The sequence below is a fragment of the Salmo salar genome, chromosome ssa10, assembly GCF_905237065.1.
Source record: "Salmo salar chromosome ssa10, Ssal_v3.1, whole genome shotgun sequence".
NCBI lineage: Eukaryota > Metazoa > Chordata > Actinopteri > Salmoniformes > Salmonidae > Salmo > Salmo salar.
Window position 1 is genome coordinate 91,996,526 of NC_059451.1, and position 12,355 is coordinate 92,008,880.

The 12,355-nt window shown below is 43.3% G+C and overlaps 1 protein-coding gene across 1 annotated transcript in view; it reads left to right on the plus strand.

The window, feature by feature from the left end:
* Positions 1–11,197: 11,197 nt before the first annotated feature.
* The window catches only part of LOC106561177 (semaphorin-4B), a 99,181-nt gene continuing 98,023 nt past the window's right edge, over positions 11,198–12,355 (plus strand). The window contains exon 1 of the mRNA XM_014124850.2: positions 11,198–11,347. The gene's annotated coding sequence lies outside the window, so the exon portion shown is untranslated. The remainder of the gene's footprint in view (positions 11,348–12,355) is intronic.

Sequence of the window (12,355 nt, forward strand, 5' to 3'; positions counted from 1 at the left end):
TTTTTACCTGTTGCTGAATCTAGTCCAGGTAGCAGATAATGCACCTTATCTGATATGTATGTAGTTGGTGTTGTATATTAACTAATATACATGGGTTCTAACTTAAAAAAATCTTTGTTAGTTTGCAATTGTACAATTTATGCTCCCCGCATTTAAAAACCACAAAGACTGCCGGAAAGCCCCGAACGCATGATCGTCATTTCTATGACTCACACGGTGGGAACATATTGCCTGTAGTGTACTGTACATAGTAAACTGGTGGGCACTAAGTGGCACTTCCCTTTTTAGCATGGAACACGGCTGTGAGGATTTTTCTACAATATTCACAACATATTGATATGATTACAGTCTTTATAAAATAAAATCTAATTTCATCAATTACACGTGGAAAAACATATTTGAGTGAACATTAGCAACCGATTAAACAGAAAGTGAATTCTCTCCTCCCGCTCTTACCGGTTTTAGCTTGCGGCTAATTCAAAAATGGAGGAAGAGGATACCTAGCTTTTGGAAGCTACCATTAAACTTCCCATGAACGAAAATCCACAATTCACACATCCAAAGAAAGTATGACTCGGGGGCCTCTCCGAAATGTCACCCGATCCATGATCGGATCCATGGCCGAAGCGTTGCATTTCAGTTTAGCCCGCAGTCTTCGTGCCGTGTAGAAATCTCCCCCAGAGCCGCAGAACGACCAAATCACAGCAACGCGTAGCCCCCACAAACACCTTCAAAACTACTCTTTCCCATAGGCTTGTACTAACTACAACAGCGACGGTGGAAGACATGAGCTAAATATGGTAGCCCTATAGCTAGCTAACGTTAGCAGAGGTAGCAAGCTAGCTCTTTCGCTTACCCGGTTCACTTCCAGGCCAGTGATAATGCTAATGATCTCTGCTGGTGCTGCTGGCTGTTTGAGATGATTTAGAAGCCACGTTAATGGTAGGGACAGCATCCACTTTGAGAAGCAATTTCTTGCTGAAGCCCTCCTTCCATTGATAGCCGTGGAAGTTCTCAGGGATGAAATGTGCCCCGTAGATAGACGAGTAGACTCCCAATTCGCCCGCCTCATTTTTATAAATTTATGTCACCTTCTAGAATTAACAAAAAAAATCAACTCCAGCAGCAGGCACCACTAGGGACATCCATGGTAAGCTGTGACCCATTGAAAACTTAGTGAGGGGTAGCTATCAGATACATACATGGGGAGAAAAACACAGAGAGAAAGTGAGAGATATGCATACAGGTGTTTATAGAGTTGGATCTTTAGTTAGGTTATACTGTACACAAAATTGATTGACTAGATCTCAGCGGTGGGATGAAGGCATTGCCAGAGGAATGTCCCACCTCTTTCCATTATACCTCATTCAGAGCAGCTGTCCCACAGTCCTACAGTTTCTCACTGTGCTCTAAGGATATGGAGGTCAAACGGCCCACCACCCCCCCACCCCAGAGTGGCACACTCCTCCCTGACAGAGGGTAGGGGGCCGGGTGCCGGGGGACTTTCTGACACGTTGCCAGGGGTGGGGCCTCTATTTCCTGGCTGGATGCTGTGATTATGCCAGGGATTAGGACCAGCGTTCCAAGGCCTGGTAAAACTGCAACTGCTGTCTCTTACTGGCAGCAGCACATGGTCAGCCCACCCTGCCTGTCAGTTGGTCAGACTACATCAAAGGAAGTGTTAAACCGCTGGAGCATTTCTCATGTAATACACTTGAGTTTTGTTCACTTTTGTGTGGCTTGTAAACTAATTAATTGCCTGTGTAGTTTACTGTAGTTTCAGACAAATTGGATACCCCAATGCCACATTGGACATATAGGCCAGCCTACTGTACCTAAAACAGGCACTCAGATGTGATAGGATTTAATTTGAGTGACAACAGGTTGAATGTGAGATGATGACATCTGATAGTGCTCTGTCTTTGGATTATTATAGCTAAATCATTGCTTTATAGTTTTTAGAAACCCAACCTCTGTCTGCTCAAGACATAGTGATGCTTGTCAAGACCCAGATAATTTAGCTGTTACACATGGATGCATATAAGGCTATCTGAGGCTGAAGGACAACTAGCAATGATGTTGTATATTCGCTACAGTATCTCACTGGGCGGCTGTTTCTCTGAGGGTTCTGATGTAGAGACACAGTAATGATATATTGTTTTCGTTATAATTTTTGTATTATTAGAGTACCCAATTAGCCATAGGGTTTCATGTTTTATCACCAGGGTTTCATGTTGTGTTTCTTGTTGATGCTTTCATTGTCTGCCACCAGTCTTTTCACAAAGAATAAGGTTGTGTTCATATTCATGTCTTTGTGCTAATCTGTTTGCATTGTCACTCTTTCCTTTTGAACTGTGGCACTTGTTTTGTGCTGTTTAACTTCTAGGATTAGAGACGTGAACAGAGTGTTAACACTGGAGAAACAAAGAATGGAAAAACCCAGAGAAAACAGTCTGTGGAAGTGATGAATTGCTTGTAGCATTAGCAAAGGCATCTGAAAGGCCTTGCTTGGCCCTGGTTAATAATTGCAATGCTGGTATACTAGACTGGTTAATATAAGCAGAGCTGCAAAGTTTCAGTTGGTGGGAAGAATGTGCATTAGTATAATTTGGTAAAGTAGACTACTTACACTATGCTTATTATGTCTATGTTCAGAGACTATGATTTAAAATTTACTTATTACAATGTATATAATGGTAGAGAGGTGATGTGGAGGACACCATATTAGAAGGAAGATCCCTCTCCTCTGGGATATTTAGGGGACATTTACACTTTCAGAGTGTAACTGTCTTTTTTACTCTGACCCTACTCATAGTGGACTGAGTCTGCATGCATTGAGTTAACTGTGTCACCATTACTGGCGTGGCATTATCTTCCATGATTAATGCCTGTGTGAAGCCAGATATCACTACACTAATGTCAATGTCACTTCCACATCCTCTTTCTCATATCAAGGAGGATGTCACATTGAGTTGGGTTGTCATGATGGTTGATTGTTCATGCCTCTGTTCAGCAGCTGCAGAAGGGGCCTAGCACTCACCTCTGACCTTTTAATAAGGGAAGTGCTCTCCTGGGCCAGGGCCCAGGATTCTACTGCTAAGTGTGATCAATCAGCACCATGCATCACGCTGAGTCTGACCACTCTGATCACTTCTTAACTCCATGTGTGAAATCTGAGTAATTCTCTGACATCTACCACCCTCAGAGGAACTCATCATGTTGTTATAAAACCACAGTGAGAGTGATTCTCATGAAAGTCCAGGTTATATAGCTAAATAGTTGAATTGGTAGGAGAACAAAAAAAACAATGACTAGGTATATGTCTAGATTTCAGATTATCATTTTTTAAATTTTAGCCTTCTGTATAATGGCATTTATATTGATATACTAAGAATATGCTACTTGTTCTTTGTTCGATTATCATTCTACAATGTTACTTCACTCACATTATGTTCATATTTCTACATGAATATTTGTTTGAGTTGAATGGCTGTAATGAGCTACAGTTGAAGTCGGAAGTTTACATACACCTTAGCCAAATACATTTAAACTCAGTTTTTCACAATTCCTGACATTTAATCCTAGTAAAAATTCCCTGTTTTAGGTCAGTTAGGATCACCACTTTACTTTAAGAATGTGAAATGTCAGAATAATAGTAGACAGAATGATTTATTTCAGCTTTTATTTCTCAATTAGTATTTGGTAGGAATGTCTTTAAATTGTTTCACTTGGGTCAAATGTTTTGGGTAGCCTTCCACAAGCTTCCCACAATAAGTGGGGTGAATTTTGGCCCATTCCTCCTGACAGAGTTGGTGTAACTGAGTCAGGTTTGTAGGCCTCCTTGCTCGCACACACTTTTTCAGTTCTGCCCACAAATTTTCTATAGGATTGAGGTCAGGGCTTTGTGATGGCCTCTCCAATACCTTGACTTTGTTGTCCTTAAGCCATTTTGCCACAGCTTTGGAAGTATGCTTGGGGTCATTGTCCATTTGGAAAAGCACCCCCACAACATGATGCTGCCACCCCCGTGCTTCACGGTTGGGATAGTGTTCTTCGGCTTGCAAGCCTCCCCCTTTTTCCTCCAAACATAACGATTGTCATTATGGCCAAACAGTTCTATTTTTGTTTCATCAGACCCCATGTGCATTTGCAAACCGTAGTCTGGCTTTTTTATGGCGGTTTTGGAGCAGCGGCTTCTTCCTTGCTGAGCGGCCTTTCGGGTTATGTCGATATAGGACTCGTTTTACTGTGGATATAGATACTTTTGTACCTGTTTCCTCCAACATCTTCACAAGGTCCTTTGCTGTTGTTCTGGGATTGATTTGCACTTTTCTCACCAAAGAACGTTCATTTCTAGGAGACAGAATGCGGCTCCTTCCTGAGCAGTATGACAGCTGCGTGGTCCCATGGTGTACTACAGTTTGTACAAATGAACGTGGTACCTTCAGGCATTTGGAAATTACTCCCAAGGATGAACCAGACTTGTGGAGGTCTACAATTTATTTTCTGAGGTCTTGGCTGATTTCTTTTGATTTTCCTATGATGTCAAGCAAAGAGGCACTGAGTTTGAAGGTAGACCTTGAAATCCATCCACAGTTACACCTCCAATTGACTCAAATGATATCAATTAGCCTATCAGAAGCTTCTAAAGCCATGACATCATTTTCTGGAATTTTCCAAGTTGTTTAAAGTGTGTATGTGTATGTAAACTTCTGACCCACTGGAATTGTGATACAGTGAATTATAATTGAAATAATCTGTCTGTAAATAATTGTTGGGAAAATTACTTGTGTCATGCACAAAGTAGATGTCCTAACCGACTTGCCAAAATTATAGTTTGTTAACAAGAAATTTGTGGAGTGGTTGAAAAACGAGTTTTAATGACTCCAGCCTAAGTGTATGTAAACTTCTGACTTTAACTGTATGTCCCATGCAAGTGATTATCTTCTTTTGTTTGGTTCTCTTGTCAAGGTCATCTCCACTTGAATGCTATCTTTGTTTCCCCTCCGCTTCATGCAATGAAATACTGGAATCGATGAGCAACTTTGTAACCGCACAATTCTTTGGGAAAATGGCATTTTATTGCAGTGGAAGATAGAAAGCTGTGTGTTGATCAATAATATTTCACGGCTGCTGTCCCCTGCGGTTATAGGGGCTCAACCAATTTGTGGTAATAGGGGTCAGCTCCATCTGGAGTGGTGTTTACATTCTGGCCTTCCGCAGGCCATGTCCTCTACTCAATAGTGTCACACAGACAGACACACACAGTGGACATCATACAGTCAGTCTGCTCCCTCCAAGATCTCTATGTTCTGCATTCCAGTCAACCTCCAGTGTCTAGCATGTTCAGAATGTCATTCTTCTGTTAGAAAAAGAGACAGAAGCGTACAAAGACTAAGTTGATTGATTTGTTCCCTTGCCTGTTATACTTATTAAGTTCTACACAGCACACACAATGAATGGTCCTTTATTTTCTAATTCTGTTCGAACGTATCACTGCAGAGATGTGTTATATTGTTGGGAAGTGAAAGTTACATCTGCATGTTACAATGCTGGAGCTGTAATCAGTCTTTGTTGGGAACGCTGTCAGGCACAACACCTGGACATAATTACATGGATATTCTCAGACGAGCACAGTAAGATTCATAGACATACTCATATTGATTTTGTAGTCAGCTAGTGACAAAGATATGGCATATATTCCCTACAGTTTGAAATGAAACCGACTCATACAACTGTTTAATTGCATTATGTGCTGTTTCTGTCCGTTTTTGTGATCATTAGAAGCATTCAGCGTCCGTGCTGGAGCTGGTCAACAGGGCTACAATTAAGTGTACCCCTTGTCTGTCATTGGTGCCAAACGACAGTGGCTTCCATGTCATCAACACTGCATTTGAAGCAGTTTACCTCAACCTTACCATAAAGATATGGGACAACTAGGGTATACAGAATGTGTCCTTCAAACACTAACACAAGTCATCAGCGGCACAGAAGGATCTCTTGAGTTCACTCAGTTTGAATGGCCTGTATATGTTGATTTTGAGCAGTAGCATTAGTTTTGGCAGTGCTTCAACGCTGGGTAAACAGTAGATTCCAAAATTACCCAAACAGGATATCCACACTTGCATTGGTAGTGATTGACTTTCAGGTGTAAGTAGAAACAATGATGTTCCAATAGCTGAAGAGAATAACCCTGTCAAAAGAGTAAATCTGAGCCATATAAAGATAGATAATAACTGAACAGAAGAGCTATCAACAGCAATTTGCCAGATGGGCATACATTGGTTTAAATTGCTTCGGTAGTTACTGTATGAATTAGTCCGAAAGGGACACTGCACGGTAGTACAGGCAGTGTGGCTGCAAGTCTAACAGTGTTTCCTACTATCTTCCTGGATGAACAGGGCTTAACTTGGAATGCTAGCTGTGTAAACACAGTGCTCAATAACATGATAACACAGTCTCCATTGGGAGGCACAAGATTTCTGTCAATTTGGAGATCAGTGAAGCAGGGACAGTAAGAGGGAGAGAGGGGGTGATCTTTCTCGCTTTAGGTCCCCATTTTTGTTCATGGTCTTTTTCATTCTAAAACGTCAATCGATTCGGTTCATTTCAGTTCTCTCTATGGATCGATATGAGACTGAGGAAAGAAAGAAATCCAAAGGTGTCAATGGTTCCTGCAATCTTGAGGTAATAGCAGGGGGTCTAAGGAGCTGTGCTCTCTGCCAATAACAACTGGCTTAAGCTGGGGAAGAAATGGCTGCTATTTTCTGCTGTTTGACTCAATGAGCTGTGTCAGGACCTCTTGAACACACTCTCACCACTGACTGGTTCGTCAAACAGGCTGGATATGTGAGGATATCAGGCCAATAGCCTATAATAGCAGTGGTATGTGTGTCTGTGTGTGTGTGATATGAAGTCCATTTCCTCCTGAACTGTCATTGTTGTCAGTATTGTGTGTGGCATGCGGTTGGTCTGTTGGTGGGGGATGAACAGCTGACCACACCCACACTGTCTGTCTCTGTGTCCGTGTTCTCTCTCTCGATCTCTCTGAGACACACATGCTGCAGTAGGAGCACTGTTCACATAGCAGTTTTTATGCTGCCTCTATTATAGGGCCCTATAAAATCAGTTATATATTTTGCCTGATTCCATTTCTGTTTTCCCCTGTTTCTTTTAGATTTTAGATTTTCACTCTCAAAATCACACTTTTTTAATATAAAACCACTAAATTGGATGTATGTCCTCAACAATGCTTAAACCACATCAGGAGACCACTTTTGAGGTCTGGGATTTTGTGTGTGTGTGGGGGGTTAGGGTGTAGTTACCATTTAATTCCACTGCTCAACTAGCAAGAGTTTGTTGTTTGGAGGTGTTTTTGTAGCACACATGGATTGACCCAAATGATCATGTTATCATTCTGCCAGGTATGCATGGGCTACTTTGTAGTTAACATTGAAATGAGAGGGTTTTTGGGAAAGCCTTTCCATCTACCAGAAGACTTAGCGTTAGACACCTGCTTTGCACATTAGCAACAGTCATCAAAATTGCTAAGACGTTATAATCCATCAGATATTTACTGAATTCTAGCACATAAAATGTTTTACTGGCACGGACAAATAATGAATGGAATTCAGGGAATTTGGTGGGATTTCAGGTGTTTAGTTTATAAAAAAAAAAGTCATTTGTATTTCGTAGAATGCACTCATATACATTTTCGTATTGTAGCAGGTATCTTTTTCATATTTTGTGTTAAATTGTAATGATATGTGCCTCATTTGCATAAACACACTCGGTGTATTTGCATATATGATTGAATTAACATGAAGAGGTAGAACAGGGCTGCAACCACCTGCTCTGTCCACCCTACCTGCTCTGTCTACCCTACCTGCTCTGTCTACCCTACCTGCTCTGTTTACCCTACCTGCTCTGTCTACCCTACCTGCTCTGTCTACCCTACCTGCTCTGTCTACCCTACCTGCTCTGTCTACCCTACCTGCTCTGTCTACCTTACCTGCTCTGTTTACCCTACCTGCTCTGTCTACCTTACCTGCTCTGTCTACCCTACCTGCTCTGTCTACCCTACCTGCTCTGTCTACCCTACCTGCTCTGTCTACCCTACCTGCTCTGTCTACCTTACCTGCTCTGTCTACCCTACCTGCTCTGTCCACCCTACCTGCTCTGTCCACCCTACCTGCTCTGTCTACCCTACCTGCTCTGTCTACCTTACCTGCTCTGTCTACCTTACCTGCTCTGTCTACCTTACTTGCTCTGTCAACACTACCTTCTCTGTCAACACTACCTGCTCCGTCTACCCTACCTGCTCCGTCTACCCTACCTGCTCCGTCAACACTACCTGCTCTGTCAACACTACCTGCTCTGTCAACACTACCTGCTCTGTCAACACTACCTGCTCTGTCTACCCTACCTGCTCTGTCTACCCTACCTGCATCCCCCTGCTCTGTCTACCCTACCTTCTCTGTCTACCCTACCTGCTCTGTCTACCCTACCTGCTCTGTCTACCTTACCTGCTCTGTCTACCCTACCTGCTCTGTCTACCTTACCTGCTCTGTCTACCCTACCTGCTCTGTCTACCTTAACTGCTCTGTCTACCTTACCTTCTCTGTCAACACTACCTTCTCTGTCAACACTACCTTCTCTGTCAACACTACCTGCTCCGTCTACCCTACCTGCTCTGTCTACCCTACCTGCATTCCCCTGCTCTGTCTACCCTACCTGCTCTGTCTACCCTACCTGCTCTGTCTACCTTACCTGCTCAGTCTACCCTACCTGCTCTGTCTACCTTACCTGCTCTGTCTACCCTACCTGCTCTGTCTACCTTACCTGCTTCTGTTTACCCTACCTGCTCTGTCTACCTTACCTGCTCTGTCTACCTTACCTTCTCTGTCAACACTACCTTCTCTGTCAACACTACCTGCTCTGTCTAGCGTACCTGCTCTGTCTACCCTACCTGCATTCCCCTGCTCTGTCTACCCTACCTGCTCTGTCTACCCTACCTGCTCTGTCTACCCTACCTGCTCTGTCAACCCTACCTGCTCTGTCGACCCTACCTGCTCTGTCGACCCTACCTGCTCTGTCAACACTACCTGCTCTGTCAACACTACCTGCTCTGTCAACACTACCTGCTCTGTCTACCCTACCTGCTCTGTCTACCCTACCTGCATTCCCCTGCTCTGTCTACCCTACCTGCTCTGTCTAACCTACCTGCATTCCCCTGCTCTGTCTACCCTACCTGCTCTGTCTACCCTACCTGCTCTGTCAACACTACCTGCTCTGTCAACCCTACCTGCTCTGTCTACCCTACCTGCTCTGTCTACCCTACCTGCTCTGTCTACCCTACCTGCATTCTCCTGCTCTGTCTACCCTACCTGCTCTGTCTACCCTACCTGCTCTGTCTACCCTACCTGCTCTGTCCACTCTACCTGCATTCTCCTGCGCTGTCTAGACTGGCTCATTAATTTTTAATCTGAGGACACCCTCAGATTAAAAATCAACATGCTTGGCTCTAGATTACACCTATCTAAACATATAGATTTTTGTACTTTTTATCTCCCAAATTTTGTGATATCCAATTGGTAGTTACAGTTTTGTCCCATCGCTGCAACTCTCGTAAGGACTCGGGAGAGGCGAAGGTCGAGAGCCATGCGTCCTCCGACGACCCTGCCAAGGCGCACTGCTTTTTGACACACTGCTCACTTAACCCGGAAGCCAGCCGCACCAATGTGTCAGAGGAAACACTGTACAACTGGTGACCGAAGTCAGCTAGAGGAGTCGCTAGAGCATGATGGGACAAGGACATCCCGGCTGGCCAAAACCTCCCCTAACTCGGACGACACTGGGCCAATTGTGCGCCGCCTCATGGGTCTCCCGGGTCGCGGCCGGCTGTGACACAGCCCGGGATCTAACCGGGATCTGTAGTGATGCCTGTAGCACTATGATGCATTGCCTTAGACCGCTACGCCACTAGGGATGCCCTTATCTAAACATACTTTACATTGTTTGCGAGATCAGACATAATATCACTATAATCTGTGTGTCCATTTTCAGAAGTAGCTTTCATTTCAGCGCATCTAATTTGTAAACATTTCAACTGTATTAAATTATTACTTGTGTAAGTGTTGAGACGGTGCGTTAACTCCCAGATGAAGCATTCTTATAGATACAACGGAAAGACAATGTATTCCATTGAGCCCATTTCAGACATTACCAAGGTGTGTTTGACAGGTCATTATATACATTTCTGCAGTGGGAACATTTACGGGAAAAAAATGACAGGCAGATTTTACATCCCTCAAACACAGGAAATAGATGGCTGAAAAATACAGATCCTCAGGTGAGCGGGGAATGCACGTTGCTATGCACATACACAGGCAGGGAATTCTGTTTGCCTCCAGAAAGTTGCAGGAAATACAAATCATTGTGCATTCTTCATGTCTTATGATGAACTGGGGCAAATGTATTAATATTCAATACATTTAGTTGATTTCCTACTAAGTTCAATATATTTTTAAATATTGTTTAATTCCGTTTTAATGTCTGGATTCGTTGATTTCATCTGTGTTTTCTGCATTGCAGATTTTATAGGGCCCTACATTTATCTAAAGAGGAATTTATTGTGACAGTTTGGTTTGAATGTAATCAGCTTGAGCAGATGTCTACCAGCAACAAGTCCACCTTTTCACTCTCAATAACATTGCTGTAAGGAATCTATAATGACCTTTTGTTAGGAGCTGAATATCAACCTGCTATGCTACCACCTATGCATGTACACACAGATGCACACATTCAAACACACACAAATGACACCCGTTAGAATAACACTTAGATACATAATACTAGTAACATTAACAATAACAGTAACCTTCAGTAACAATTAACCATACTGGGCGTTAATTACAGTATTACAGCATCTGCCATTAATGACCTCCGTCTATTAACAGTGCATTCATGGTGGTGAGTGCAGGGGGAAGAGCCCACCAGTGACAGAGTGCTGCTGTTACAGGGAGCTGCTCCTCTGCCCAGCCCTCTCCCCTCCTTTCCTCTCCTAGCCTTCCACAGGAGAAGCCTATGATGTAATGTGCCTGCCACTGATAGAGCAACCCCCTCTCCTGCTTTTGATTTCCCCCTCCCCTTCCTATTCGCTGACTGCTGCTGCTGAGGCTGCTGGTAGTGGTGGTAGTGGCTCAGTCTGCGAGCCGAGCGCTGGTTTGGTTCAGCTGCAGCCCTGGGCATCTCTGGGGATCCCTGCAGAGCTTCTGTTACTCTGTCACCGCCTGACTGGGAGCTACTGGTACAGACCACCGCAAGACCTTGTCCTCTATTGCTCAAGGTAACTCGTCTGGCTCACCACAAAGGAATAGATTGTAAAGAGCGAGGAAGGGAGAGAGAGACAGAGAAAGAAGGAGAGAGGAAGGACAGAAACCTGGCTTGGTGTCCAGTCAACTGCTGAATGAATCGGTCTGTGCGGTGAAAGCTTTTTGTCGCTGTAGTGCTGGCTGCCATGGCAATAGATTGAATTCTGCTCCCTGTGGCTTCTGCTGTCGCACCCCACTCCCTCTCTCTCTGCCTCCCTCTCTGTGCATGTAGGAAGGTGTTGGTTATCATGGTTAAGATGGGATGGATTCCTGTGCTGGCTCAGAGCTAATTCAGCATGTCTAGTGGAGAGCTACATTGGAAAGATGATTCCTGTTTCCCAGGCAGATTTTATGGAGAATAACTGTAAGCTTTCTTCTCCATTATTTAGGAGTAAGCATTTTTTCCTAAAAGAACAGAGATATAAGGTTACTGTTATATATTTTTTTGTTGTACTTAAGAAATCTTCATTTTTCTATAACAATGTATTTTAGGTTGTTAGTTTTGAGTGGAATAATTCTTTTCTGTCTATATTCAGTATATAATTTTTTTCATTTCTGAAAATGTGGGCGTGTGCATGGACAATGTGTGATACAGTAGGAGTAATCTGCATGAATGCAGATTCTTTTCATTTAGGTCAATGATTGTTTTAAAAGTGGAGGTAGATTGATGACGTACGGGTTTTATGCACCGTGCTTACGTCACCACTTTATCAAAAATATCCTCAGCGTTTGGATTTCTGGTGCAGCGTTTGTATTTCTGGTTCAAATTGCATTTAGCTGGTGAATTCTTACTGGTTACCTGGGCTAAATGCTGGTACTTGGTCTGATGCAATGTTAATATTTCATGTCTCGTCTGCTTCACATGTGGACGTGTTCATAACTAATTCATCCAAAGGATTTTCCTCTTCTACTGTCAGAGGAGAATACCTCCACCCATCTGTACCCACTAACCCCTCTATGCAATGAAGCCATTTAATATGATC